This window comes from Pongo pygmaeus, chromosome 16 (genome assembly GCF_028885625.2).
Source record: "Pongo pygmaeus isolate AG05252 chromosome 16, NHGRI_mPonPyg2-v2.0_pri, whole genome shotgun sequence".
NCBI classification, from domain to species: Eukaryota; Metazoa; Chordata; class Mammalia; order Primates; family Hominidae; genus Pongo; species Pongo pygmaeus.
Window position 1 is genome coordinate 61827407 of NC_072389.2, and position 15407 is coordinate 61842813.

Below are 15407 nucleotides of genomic sequence, written 5' to 3' on the forward strand. Positions count from 1 at the left end.
AATAGGTAAGACAGAAAGCCATGGATCCTCAGACGTAAGTTTGTGCTTTATCTGTCAACATGAGACATGGTGAACAGTGCTGCCTAGAAACCAGTCTCAGGCCCCAGTTTTGCCCTTTCATCCAGATAAAACAATTGCTCTGGAATAACATGATCTGCGAGTCCAACAAACAGGCACACCCTACACTCAGCACACAGGCTGGCATTGTTAATATGGCATGCTTTATGGCTTCCCAAGAGACCTTTGCTATGTTCCGTACCATGGCCACCATTTTCCCTCCCCATATAAGTCTTTACATCTTCAGCACCTAGCCCAGAACTGGCATGCAAAGACATCCTATAAATGATGCTGAATCCTGAGGGAGACACTTGGCAGATGAATGACACTAGCTAATACAGCCTTTAAAGGCATGGTGTGACACAAAGATAAACATAAATATCCTCTATCTCTTTCACAACAGTAACTTTGAAACCCCATCTTTTGGAAAAGCATTGTCTCCACTATGATGCACACGTCAATGATTCTGCTTATCAAATTCTGTTGAGCTAGCATGGAAGGAACAACTGTCTGTAATCTATTTACCTTAAGGAGCTCAGTCACATGTCCAGCTCGTAGCCTGTTTATCAGGATGAAGGATGCTCTCTGGAGAGAGCAGACAGCAGGACAGGCCGGGCTCGGATGACAGTCTGCCCTGTGGAGATTGACTTTAATGAAGCACAGAATAAACAGGAAGATTAAGAGGATGCAAAAATCAGTGACAAGTTCTAAGTTCACCTCTCTGTTGGAAATGAAATGTTCTCTGTACAGCTGAGAGCTGTCTCTGGGCTATGGATGAGGGCATCTGTTTGGTTGCCAATGATTCCATGCTATCCAAATCAGCCTCTATGTGAGCACAAAAAAGTTTTCTCTTAATTTACAGACGTACTTCTGTGCATTTTATTTAAATCTACCCACAAGGAAATTTTATTTAGAATGAGTAAAAATATTGGATTTATTAAAGGGTTTGAGAAAATATCTAATAGGCTAAGATGTTACCCTGACAAGCAGAGATTAAATGTTTTTAATATTGATCTTTTATAAAGTCCTTCCACATTCCTTTGTGCTGAGAAATCATGCTTTCTCAGCCATTCGTGACATAAAGGTGTAGTCAGTCCTGTAGGGATGGCTCGCCTTATAAAAGAACTAAGTTCCTGGATTTAAATAAAAACAAAAACTAGTCTGCTTCACAACACAATGCTACTTGTTTAGGAACTTAATGGCATTTAGACATTTCATTGTACATTGTTTCAGTTCCTTATTTCAAATGTGATTTTCAATAAATATTTAAAAATCTAAGTTACAAAATAACCAGAGGGAATAGTCCAGAATTCACACCCATCTTTTGGAGATGACAGTTTTGTTCAGAGGATCCAAATGGAAGTATTTTCTCATGTCATCATTGTATGCTTTTCAAAAACATAGACATTACTACTAAAGGTGATAGCAAAGTATTCATTTTATATATATAGCATATTCCTTATTATTTAATCAAACTGTGAGAACAATTCATGTGTATGTGTGGGTGTAAACATATTGAATGCTTACTGAGCATCACGTAATCCTGTTGATAGTATTGTAGCATTTCTACCAGTAGATGGCACTCTGATTCAAATTGATATTCTAAGCTGCCTGTTGTCCAGCAGCATTGTTTATTCGGTGGTAATTGTAAGCACACTGTACTAATCTGCCGGCATGTACCCAAGTGAAAATGTGTAGTAACACAAAAGTAACTCAAAACAAGATTTGCAGACTATTTTAGGAAAGCTGACATGTACCTGGGTAGAGTGCACAGTCATAATACAGTAATCAGAATGCCTGGATCCAGAAGGGATTCGTTGAGAACTTCTGTACTGAAGGGGCTCGTTAAGTAGACTTCATGGAATGGAATGGAATGGAAGGAACATGTGGCAGCAAGGAGCAGATATTCTAGGTAGAAGTGGCCTTTAGGAAGGTAACCAGAGAAGTAGTTATGAGGAATGTGAAATAGTTTGGGTCTACCTTGAGGAAGTCCTCTGAGACAGGCTTAAAGTCAATATTTAAACTTCATATCATGAGGAGAAAGTAGAGATGGGGCAAGAGAAACACAAGCTTAGCAAAAAATAAGCAAACAAGACATGGTCAGCCAAAGTTATGCCTGGCATCCAATTTTCACTTTTGATTATTTATCATAGTAAATAAAACTCAAATCAGCCAACTGAGCCACCATTGTTAATTTGGGGTTGTATATAAGTGTAAGTGGTTACATTTATATTTTATATTATGTAGTTCTGGAGATAATTCAACATATCTTAGTCAAATGGAAACACTGAGTTTTCTACCTAAATGTAGAACTCTGAACCACATGTCTCCAGCACTTCAAAAAGCCATCCACTAGTCTTTAATTTTTTGTTACCTTAATAAGTAATTTCCTAACCTTCTGGCTGTCTCGTTTGCAAATTCTGTGTGTTGTTTATTTATTTTGCTTAAACTTACAATAACCGAGAGGTCACAGGGAAAGAAATGTATGTGTGATTAGGATTTCATATGCAATTATTTTTAGAGCATTTGAGGCAATGGAGGAGTCTTAATTGGTATTATACTTTCTAATGCAAATTCAAAGTTAAAGCAGGAAGGAGGTGTTTAAAATAATTCAGCAGCAACTGTACCAAATGAACAATTAGTTAAATCTCTTTAAGGTCTCATGTATAGTAAACCATTAATGAAAACTATGTTGTTTAATCTACAGAAAGTGTTTTCCGTTTGCCATATGTTACCAGGACTATTATTAAAATAGTAATTTACTGTGAGGATGAGGCTTTAAAATGCTGTGCTGAGGCCCTGGGTTCTGGAACCACTGACTAGGTCAGCACTTTGTGGTTTTAAGCAGCGATGTGCCTTGGGTAAGAAAAAGAGAATGAGGTTCATTAATTCTTAAAATGCCTTAAACACAGAAATTCTGTACTTTTTTTGTTTTCTTTTCTTTTTCGGAAGGGTGAAAACATCCTCTAATAGGTTTAGTACGGTGATTGGTTAGTTCTCCTCAAGAATAATAACATCTCCCTTTGAATTTCCATGACTGTTCCAGACCAGCTGTCATTGGAACAGGGCTTTGAAGTTTGCTGAAGGCAGGGCTTTTATGTGGCCCCCATTCTGACCAAAAGAAGCAGTCTACAGATGACTAGGTGAAGTTAAGCGTGGAGTCTGGTAGAAAAGAACAGAAGAAATGGAGCTGCCATGGTGCGGATCAGACCCATGACCGTGTGGGCCACTGCTCTTGAGCACAGCCAGTCACTCTGAGTTTGTCAGTGCTGCTGCCATTGTATTGCAGGTTTGCTGGCCCTGGTATTTTAAGATAGTCAGTTGGTCACATTCCTTAACTATGAAAATGCATGTCCTGTTCAGGTAAGTTCATATGACTAGAGGGAGGTGCAGGGTTGAATTAAGTGGGGTGAATGGTAAAAGAGGGTCACATTATGGAAAATGTTGGACACCCAGGACTTGGGTCTCATAGAAACAGGTCTGAGGCTGAGGCCTTAAACACATTCTGACTTAGTCCCAGTAGTTTATTACACATTTGCCAAAGGAGTTGTAACTTAAAATTTTATTTCCAACCATAACCCACAAAAAGAATCGTATAGCCCCTAAAATATTCATGTTATTGCTGCTGCATGTTCATGCTAGAATGTGAGGTTTGCCTTCAGCTATACCTTAGCACAAAAGAAATCATACTAAAAATAATTGGCATAAAGGCATCAACTTGCTCATTTGCTCTCTTTCACTGTAAGACAATAAACAAATTAAATGATGTCTCATTTGCCTTTATACATTTGCATATTTAAATGTTTGGAAACTTCCCTGCTAAGGAAATTGGGCCTCATCAGACAGACGAGTAGTGGGTGAATACCTAAAAATTTCAAATGTATTAATTCTTTCTGATTATTATTAGAAATTTTCATCGACTGTTAGACTATATCAATGGCATATTGTTGAATAAATGAAGCAGATTAACACAGCAGTATGCTATTATGAAAAAAAAGTGATATACACGTTATATATTTATTTTCCAAATACACATAATGTGGTAATACACCCACACATAAAAACCAGTATGTCAGCTTTGGGAGACCGAGGTGGGAGGGTTACTTGAGGCCAGGAGTTCAAGATCAGCCTGGACAACATAGTGAGATCCTGTCTCTACAAAAAAAATAAATAAGTACAAAAATTGGCTGGGCATGGTGGTGCATGCCTGTAGTCCCAGCTTACTCAGGAAGCTGAGATGGGAGGATCAATTTAGCCCAGGAGTTGAAGGCTGCAGTGAGCTATTATTACCACTGTACTCCAGCCTGGGCAACAGAGCAAGAGCCCATTGCAAACAAAGCAAAAACCAGTATGTCACCATCCCATGAGTACAACTCAAGTCATATTAACATTTAATAACCAAACTAGAATGGCCCTGAGTCCCTCTTCTCTTTATCTGGTTTTTTAAAAAGTTCACATTCCAAAATATTTCTGAGAGCCTCAGGAATGCTCACATGCATTAAAAAATATTAGTCGCAGGCTCAACCACCCATTAATGTGTAGCCTTCATCTACATTTCTGGTAAATTTTATATTAGTTCACACAAAGCATGAACTATGAAAAAAAGGGGGTTCCAATTTAAATAGCCACTTCTGCCAACCAAAGCACAGAGCTTTCTCATTTTATCTAGGCAGTAGCAGTTTGGAGGTGATAACGAAGTATTCCCTCTCTTTGCGTTTCTCAATGTCCAAGATGTCCCAAAGTAAGACAGTTTGATGTCCTAGTGTTCCAGTTCACGAAAGGTATACACGTACACACACACACACTTGCACATTCACATATACATATACACATTGCCTTTTTCCAGTCTATATACCACCCATAGAACCTAAATTGAAACAACTTTCTTTAACTCCTCATCCACTGTGAAGAAGCCTTCAGCCAAGCCTCACTTACTTCCTTCTGCACTTCCACTCTTCTCACAACGACTGTAAATAAAACACACGCCTCTATAAAGGATAAGTTCTCAGCATACTTCAAATTGGATGCAGAAGGTTAAAAACAACAACAAAAACAACTCCTCCCAACTTCATCCAGCCCTATGTCCAATCTCGATTCATTGACACTCACTCAACTCTGGATTAAGATATTTTAAGTCCGAATGGCTAACTTTTGTTCAGAAAAAAAAACATCAAGAGGACTTCTGGTTTCAAATACAGCATCAAAACAAGCTGGTTTCACTCCATTTCCCTGTCCCCCTGAGAAACCCAAAATCAAATATACAGTGCCAAGATTATCACCAACAAAGTTCCAGAACTCAAATATGAGGATGAGACAGTTCCCAGGGCCACAAAGAAGTGAAAAAACTATAAGAAGATGGTAAGAGAATCAGGCTTCCGTATATATAGCACCTCTTATGCTGCTCCCTGCCCCCCAGCGCCAAGTGCACAAAAAAAATTTCTCCCTGATTCATGGTTTCTATACTGAAAAAAAAAGTCAGAGTGAGGTGAACAATCAGCTTCTCCACCATCTTGGGTTCTCAGGCAGGTGACCTATCCTTGCCTTAATTCACAGGAAGCACTGACAGTACCTGAAGGGAGAACTATCCCTCAGGACAGCCAGAGACAAAGGGGGAAGTGGGACTACCATTCCCAGCCCTGGAAACTTCTTTGTAACTCAACCAAAGGAGATGCCAAGTCACAGAGGTTGTTCAGCAGCATCGTGCTGTAGGAGCTCCATTCCACAGGTCCTCTGGGCAAAAGCCAGCCTTCCCACACTACTAGGATATCCCCTTTGGGACCTCCCTTATTTTAGATAGGTGGCATTCTGAATGTTTCCTAGAACCAAAGCAAACCTAGGCTTAAGGCTCAATCTAGTACTAGGTAAGCAGTAGCAACCTAACAGGAATAAAAATTTAAAAACAAAATCAACAAGTAAATTACAAAGACTCTCTAAGCAAACGTATCCAATAAAAAAGAAAAAAACAAGCCAGACAGAGAAGAAGGCAATAAATAATTCTTCAATGAAAAGACATAGATATACATGCAGAAGAAACAATAGCAAAATGGGAATCACAACCTCCTCAGATAGGCAAAGCAAGGAATGAGGGAGTGACCCTAACAAGATGCCAATAAGTGAACTCTGACCAAGAATTCAGATTAGCCATCCTAAGAAAACTGAGAAAAAAATAAAACTTAACAGAATAACATATAAAGGGGCTTCAATTCATCTGCCAACAGGCTTGTCAATAGAAACCATACAGGCCAGTAAGAAGAGGGATGACATTTTTTAAATGCTGAAAGAAAAAATCTGCTATCCAAGAATATTGTGTCCAGCAAAGCTATCCTTCAAATATGAAGAAGTGATAAAGTATTTCCCATACAAAAGCTGAGAAAATTCACCAACACTAGATCTGTCTAACAAGAAATGCTAAAAGGAGTTCTTCAATCTGGAAGAAGAAAAAAACACTAATGTGCAAAAGGAAACTATTTGAAGGTATAAAACCCACTGGTAAAATTAAGTACACGGACTAACCCAGCAGACTCTAATACTGTAATTATGATGTACAATCCACTCCTAACTCTAGTGTAAAGTCTAAAAGACAAATCTATCAAAAACAATAATGCCTACAGCAACCTGATAAGAGATAGACAAAATAAAAATATGTAAATTGATAGAAAATAAAGTCAAAATGGTTAGGGGAGAATAAAGTATAGAGGACTTTTTTCATTATTTCATTTTTTATATTATTTTCTTCATGATCTAAGATAAGTTGGCATCTCTTTCAAATAACTTGTGATATCTATAAGATGTTTTCTGTAAGCCTCATGGAAATCACAAAGCAAGAACCTATTATCACTTTACTAAAAATAAAAAGCAACAAATTAAAACATACTACCATAGAAAATTACTTAACCACAAAGGAAAACAGTAAGGAAGAAAGAAAAAATAGGAGTCACAAAATAACCAGAAACAAACAACAAAATGGCAGTAGTAAGTCCTTATTTATCAATAATAACATTGAATATAAATGGACTCAGTTCTCCAATTAAAAGCCAAACAATGGTTGAACAGATAAAGAAACAAGACCCACTATATGCTGCCCATGAAAAACTCACTTCACCTATAAAGAGACACATAGACCGAAAGTAAAGCGGTAGAAAAAGATGTTCCATGCAACTGAAAACTATAAAAGAGCAGGTGTAGCTATAATATCTATCAGATGAAATAAACTACAAATCAAAGACTTTAAAGAGAGACAAATAAGGTCACTATAAAATGATAAAGGGGTCAATTTAGCAAGAGGATATAACAATTATAAATATCTAGGCACTCAACACCAGAGCTCCCAGGTACATAAAGCAAGCATAAATAGATCTAAAGGGAGAGATAGACTGCAATACAATAATAGTAGGGGACTTCAACACCCTACTCTCTAGATGATCTGTAGAGAGAAAATGAACAAAGAAACATCAGTTAGGCCTAACTGACATTTTTAGAACTTTTCCCTCAACTTCTGCAGAATGTACAATATTATCATCAGCATATGGAACATTTGCTAGACCACATTATATCTTAGGGCACAAAACAAATCTTAAATTCAAAAACATAGAAATTACAACTAGTATCTTTTCTGAACACAATGGAATAAAACTAGAAATCAATAACAAGAGGAACCTTGGAAAATGCACAAACACATGGAAATTAAACAATATGCTGCTGAACAACCATTGGGTCAATGAAGAAATTAAGAAGGAAATTTAAAAATTTCTTGAAATGAATGAAAATGGACATATAATATACCAAAATCTAAATAAGATTAAGACTAAAAATACAGAATATCAGTGAAACAAAAAGTTGGTTTTTTAAAGGCCAACAAACTCAATAAACCTTTACCTAGATTACCAAAGGAAAAAGGGAGAAGGCCCAAATCAATAAAATCAGAAGTGAAGGAGATATAACCGAGATCACAGAAATACAAATAATTGGAGATTATTATGAACAATTATGAACAACTATACACCAACAAATTTAAAAGCCTAGAGGAAATAGACAGATCCTTAGACACATACAACCACCAAGTTTAAATCATGAAGTAGAAACCTTTAACAAACCAATAACAAGTAATAAGATCAAAGCCATAATAAAAAGTTCTCCATTAAAGAGAAGCCCAGAATCTAATGGCTTCACTGCTGAATTCTGTCAAATATGTAAAGAAGAATTAATACCGACCTACTCAAACTCCTTAAAAAGCATCGAAGAGGAGATAACACTTCCAAACTCATTCTACAAGGCCATCATCACCTTGATACCAAAACCAGACAAACTGAGCACAGTAGCACACGCCTGTGGTCTCAACTACAGGCCAATTACACTGATGAACATAGATGCAAAAACTGTCAATGAAATACTAACAAACTGAATTCAAGAACATGTTAAAAGATCATTAGCCATGATCAAGTGAGACTTCATCACAGAGATGAAGGATGTTTCAACATATGCAAATCAATAAACATGATATATCACATTAACAGAACCAGGAAGAAAAACCACATGATCATTTCAATAGATGCTGAAAAGCATTCAATAAAATTCTATTATGATAAAAATCCACACCAAATTGAGTATAGAAGGAACATACCTCAACATAATAAAAGCCATACATGACAAACCAACAGCTAACATTGTACTGAATGGGGAAAAACTGAAAGCTTTTCCTCTAAGATATGGAAGAAGACAAGGATGCCCACTGTCAGCACTTTTATTCAACATAATACTGGAAGCCTTGGAAAGAGCATTTAGTCTAAAGAAATAAAGGACATCCAAAGTTGAAAGGAAAAAGTCAAATTAGCCTTGTTAGCAAATGACATAATCTTATACTTAGAAAAACCTAAAGACTCTACCAAGAAAACTGTTAGAACTGATAAACAAATTCTGTAAGTTTGCAGGTTACAAAATCAACATACAAAAATCAATAGTACAATTGGAAAATGAAATAAAAAAAGCAATCCCATTTATAATAGCTACAAAGAACATAAAAAACCTAGAAAGCAATTTAACCAAAGAAGTGAAAGATTTATGCAAGGGAAACTACAAAAAACTTTGATGCAAGAAATTGAAGAGGATATACAAAATATGGAATGATATTTCATGCTCATGAGATGGTAAAATTAATATTGTTAAAATGACAATTCTATCCAAAGCAATCTATAGATTCAATGCAATCGCTATTAAATACCAATGTCATTCTTCACAGTAGAAAAAACATTCCTAAAATTTGTATGGAATCACTAAACATACCAAATTAGCCAAAGCAATCCTGACCAAAAGAATAAACCTGAAGCATCACACTATCTGACCTCAAATTACACTACAAACCCATGGTAACCAAATCAGTGTGGTACTGGCACAAAGATACATAGACCAATGTAATAAACAAGAGAACCCAGATATAAATCCATGCATTTACAGCCAACCCATTTTTGACAAAGGCACCAAGAACATACAGTTGGGGTAGGGACAGTCTTTCAGTAAATGGTGCTGAGAAAACTAGATGACCATATGTAGAAGAATGAAACTAGACCCCTACTTCTCATCATATATAAAAATCAAATGAAGGGGGAGTGACCAAGATGGCTGACTAGAAGCAGCTAGTGTGTGGCTCTCAGGGAGAGGAATGGAAAAGGTGAGTAAATACAGCACCTTTAACTGAAACATCCAGGTATTAAAAGTAATGGCAAAAACTGCAATTACTTTTGCACCAACCTAACACGTGCATTGGGATTAATTAATGAAACAAGTTGAACCGTGGAGAACAGAGAAAGGCAAGGCAGGATGACAGCCCACCTGGGAATGACATGGAGCCAAGGGAACCTCCCTCACCCAAGCAAGCAGTGAGTGAATGTGCAACCCCAGGAGCCCATGCTTCTCCAACAGGTCTTTGCAACCCCCAGGTCAGGAAATACACTTGTGAACCCACTCTGCCAGGGCTCTCAGTCTGACACATAGAGCCACGTGGGGTCTTGACAGAGCAGCCACTCAGGCACATGCAGAGACCTGGGAGCCTTAGCTACTCCAGCTTTCTGGGCTTCCCAGCAAAAGTAGCTGCAACTACACAAAAGTGGGAGGTTAGACCTCCACACATATCCCTAGGAAAGAGACTGAATCTAGTGGCTGAGCAGCAATGGTCTCTGGGCCCCACTTCCATAGCCCCTCACAGGATAAGACCCACTGGCTTGGAATTCCAGCCATCCACCAGTAGCAGCATTGTGCCTCCCTGGGATAGAACTCTAAGGGATTGGGGGGAGAGGTGGGCCACCATCCTTGCTGTTTGAGCAACTTAGCTGTTTCAGCCTTCAGGCTTTGGAGTGTCCAAGATGACTAGGGGCTGAAGGAGACCCCCAACACAGCACAGCTGCTCTACAAAGATGTGGCCAGACTAGTTTTTAAAGCAGGTCTCTCATCCCGTTCATCCTCACTGGACATCTCCAGCCACATCCTACAGATGTGTTCGGGCTGGCCACAGATCCATACCTCCCTGGGACAGAGCTCCCAGGGTGAGAGGCAGGCTTCCATTTTTGCTGTTTGTAGCCTTTACTAGTGATAACTCCAGGTACTGGAAACTCTGAGTCAACTAGGGACTGGAGCAGACCCCCAGCATACCGAAGCAGTCCTATGGAAAAGTAGTCAGTCTATTATATGGGAATGGGTGCCCATTCCCATATCTCCTCACTGGGAAGGTCCTCCAGGCCTGGGCCTCCACCCACCCCCCGCCAGAGCTCTCAAGCCAGTAGCAACTCGTCAACTCCCTGGACAGAGCCTCCAGGGGCAACTGAAAGCCTCTCTGACACTGTCTCTGCAATAGAACTGTCCTGGTCACCTTTGGACTAATGAAGGAGCAAAGACCCCAAGTGCCTTATCCACACCTCCAATGAGCTGCAGTCAACCCAGGGAGAGGAGGCCAGTCTGTATTTCACAGGTCCCCCATACCCTCCACTGCTCATCACCACACAGGGAACCTGCGGCTTAGGCCCACAGCACAGATCCTCCATCCTGGGCTGATAGCACTGAGTGATTGCTGCTCACATCTCTCTGGAGTGGAGCCCCCAGAAGACAAGCAAAGTGGTGGGGCAGCAATCCAGCTAATGTGGAGCTCAGAGGGTTTGGTGAAGGAACGTCTGTAGCAGAGCATGGCCAGGGAAGGCCATCCCTCTAGGCTCAAGTTGCTCCAGAAGAGACTTTAGCCATAGGGGAACTGTCAGACCTGATCTCTGCAGGGCAGTTGTACTAGTCCATTTTCATGCTGCTGATAAAGACATACCCAAGACTAGGTAATTTATAAAGAAAAAGAGGTTTAATGGACTAGGGAGGCCTCACAATCATGGCAGAAGGCAAAAGGTACATCTTACATGGTGGCAGGCAAGAAAGAATGAGAACCAAGCAAAAGGGAAAACCCCTTATAAAACCATCAGACCTCATGAGACTTATTCACTACCATGAGAACAGTATGAGGGAAACCGACCCCATGATTCAATTGTCTCCCACAGGGTCCCTCCCACAACACATGGGAATTATGGGAGCTACAATTCAAGATGAGATTTGGGTGGGGAAACAGCCAAGCCATATCAGCGGTCTTGCACATCAGATAGGGCTGGTCCAACCTGAGCACTCCTTGGGTTGCTGGCCTTTCCTGGGGCCCCAGCCTGGTTATTCTTACAGGGCAGTCTTGGGTGCCCTGGGGCCCCACATCATGGCTTCTGTGCAGGTGGACCATGCCTGATTGGAGAGCTCCAGTGAGGCAGCCACTATGGCTGCACACCAGCCCACACATTCCCTCCTCATACTGCAGCTTCCTCTGAGCCCACAGAAACTCCCCACATCACATTGTTGGCACATGTCTACAAGGGCAGGTTTTGCTTTACTTGCTCCAGCAGCACACAGGAAGGCAGTATGCCCTGCCAACCCCCCTGACTACCATTGCAGACGGATCCTGGGTGGGCACAGAGCCAGCAATCCCCACCCCTGCCAGTGCCTTGCCCTTGCCCTTGCCCTAATAACTATGCAGAGAACAGGGGATCCTCCCACACCTTGAGCAATCACTCCTGCTAGTGGGGCACAGAGAAGGCACCCAGACCTGTGCTGGCTTACACCCCACCCCAATCCAACACCATCTCCAGTACAACAGTGCACACGATATCTAGCAGGGGCCCCCTGCTGTCCACCAGCTACCTTGCCTCTGCCACTGTGGTCAACATCCACAGGGAGGCAGGTACCCTTACATCTGCTAGCACTCTGCTGCAGCTGCCACACCTTGGTCCCCCAAGTACAGTAAACTCCTAACTTTGAGGAGCCAGAGAACAAAGTCAGGGCCCAATACAAGATTCTAGAGATAGAGCAGGTGGTCCAAGAGTTGGGAGCTGAGCACTGGCTGCCTAGAATCTCCCAGAAATGAAGCCAGTTGGCTGAATCCATCTTATACCACAACCAAACCCTGAAAATCATCAAATAGGATAAAAGAAAAGAAAAACCCATCCAAAGGTCAGCAACCTCAAAGACTGAAGGTAGCTAAACCCACAAAGATGATAAAGCATCAGCATAAGAATGCTGAAAACTCAAAATTCTAGAGTGCCTTTCCTCCAAATGACCACATCACCTCCCCAACAAGGGTTCAGAACCAAGCTGCAGCTGAGATGGCTGAAATGACAGAAGTAGAATTCAGAATATGGATAGGAATGAAGTTCACTGAACTACAGGAGTACATTGTAACCCAATGCAAGGAAGCTAAAAAATCATAAAACTTTGCAGGAGCTGACAGACAAAATAGACAGTATAAAGAATGTAACCGACCTGACAGAGCTGAAAAACACCCTATAAGAATTTCATAATGCAAACACAAATATTCATAGCAGAATAGATCAAGCAGAGGAAAGAATCTCAGAGCATGAAGACTGCCTTTCTGAAACAAGGCAGGCAGACAAGAATAGACAAAAAAGAATGAAAAGTAATGAAGAAAACCTTGGAGAAATATGGGATTATGTAAAGAAACTGAATCTGTGATTGCTTGGTGTACCTGAAAGAGATAGGGAGAATGGAACCAACTTGGAAAATATATTTCAGGATATCATCCATGAGAACTTCTCCAACCTAACTAGAGAGGCCAATATTCAAATTCAGGAAATGCAGATAACTCCAGTAAGGTACTTCACAAGAAGATCTTTTTCAAGACACATAATCATCAGATTCTTCAAGGCAAAATGAAAGAACAAATGTTAAAGGCAGCTAGAAAGGGCAGGTCACCAACAAAGGGAAGCCCATCAGACTAACAGCAGACCTCTCAGCTGAAATCCTACAAGCCAGAAGAGATTAGGGGCCAATATTCAACATTCTTAAAGAAAAGAAATTCCAACCCAGAATTTCACGTCTGGCCAAACTAAGCATCCTAAGTGAAGGCGAAATAAGACTCTTCTCAGAAAAGCAAATGCTGAGGGAATTTGTTACCACCAGACATGCTTTACAAGAGCTTCCTCAGTAAGGAAGCGCTAAATATGGAAAGGAAAGACTGTTACCAGCCACTACAAAAACACACTGTAGTATACAGACCAGTGACACTATAAAGCAACCACATAAACAAGTCTACAAAATAACCAACTAACATCATGATGAAAAGATCAAATCCACACATCAATACTAACCTTAAATATAAATGGGCTAGATGTCCCAATTAAAAGACACAGAGTGGCAAGCTGGGTAAAGAACCAAGACCCATTGGTATGCTGTCTTTAGGAGACCCATCTCACATGCAAAGACACAGATAGGCTAAAATATAAAGGGATGAAGAAAAATCTACCAAGTAAATGGAAAACCGAAAACAGCAGGGATTGCAAACCTAGTTTCTGACAAAACAGACTTCAAATCAACAAAGATTTAAAAAAAGACAAAGGAGGACATTACAGAATAGTAAAGAGTTCAATTCAACAAGAAGATCTAACTATCCTAAATATATATGCACCCAACACAGGAGCACCTAGATTCATAAACCAAGTTCTCAGAGACCTTGAAGAGACTTAGAGTCTCAAACAATAATAGTGGGAGACTTTAACACCCCACTGACAATATTAGACAGAAAATTAACAAAGATATTCAGGACCTGAGCTGAGCACTCGATCAAATGGCCCTGAGGTCTACAAAACTCTCCACACAAAACAACAGAATATACATTCTTCTCATTGCCACATGGCACATACTCTAAAGTTTTATTTTGTTTTGTTTTTCGAATTTTTTTTATTATACTTTAAGTTTTAGGGTACATGTACACAACGTGCAGGTTAGTTACATATGTATACATGTGCCATGTTGGTGTGCTGCACCCATTAACTCATCATTTAACATGAGGCATCTCTCCTAATGCTATCCCTCCCCGCTCCCCCCACCCCATGACAGGCCCTGGTGTGTGATGTTCCCCTTCCTGTGTCCATGTGTTCTCATTGTTCAATTCCCACCTATGAGTAAGAACATGTGGTGTTTGGTTTTCTGTCCTTGCGATAGTTTGCTGATAATGATGGTTTCCAGCTTCATCCATGTCCCTACAAAGGACATGAACCCATCATTTTTTATGGCTGCATAGTATTCCATGGTGTATATGTACCACATTTTCTTAATCCAGTCTATCATTGTTGGACATTTGGGTTGGTTCCAAGTCTTTGCTATTGTGAATAGTGCCACAATAAACATATGTGTGCATGTGTCTTTATAGCAGCATGATTTATAATCCCTTGGGTATATACCCAGTAATGGGATGGCTGGGTCAAATGGTATTTCTAGTTCTTGATCCCTGAGGAATCGCCACACTGACTTCCACAATGGTTGAACTAGTTTACAGTCCCACCAACAGTGTAAAAGTGTTCGTATTTCTCCGCATTCTCTCCAGCACCTGTTGTTTCCTGACTTTTTAATGATCGCCATTCTAACTGGTGTGAGATGGTATCTCATTGTGGTTTTGATTTGCATTTCTCTGATGGCCAGTGGTGATGAGCATTTTTTTCATGTGTCTTTTGGCTGCATAAATGTCTTCTTTTGAGAAGTGTCTGTTCATATCCTTTGCCCACTTTTTGATGGGGTTGTTTGTTTTTTTCTTATAAATTTGTTTGAGTTCATTGTAGATTCTGGATATTAGCCCTTTGTCAGATGAGTAGATTGCAAAAATTTTCTCCCATTCTGTAGGTTCCCTGATCACTCTGATGGTATTTTCTTTTGCTGTGCAGAAGCTCTTTAGTTTAATCAGATCTAATTTGTCAATTTTGGCTTTTGTTGCCATTGCTTTTGGTGTTTTAGACATGAAGTCCTTGCCCATGCCTATGTCCTGAATGGTATTG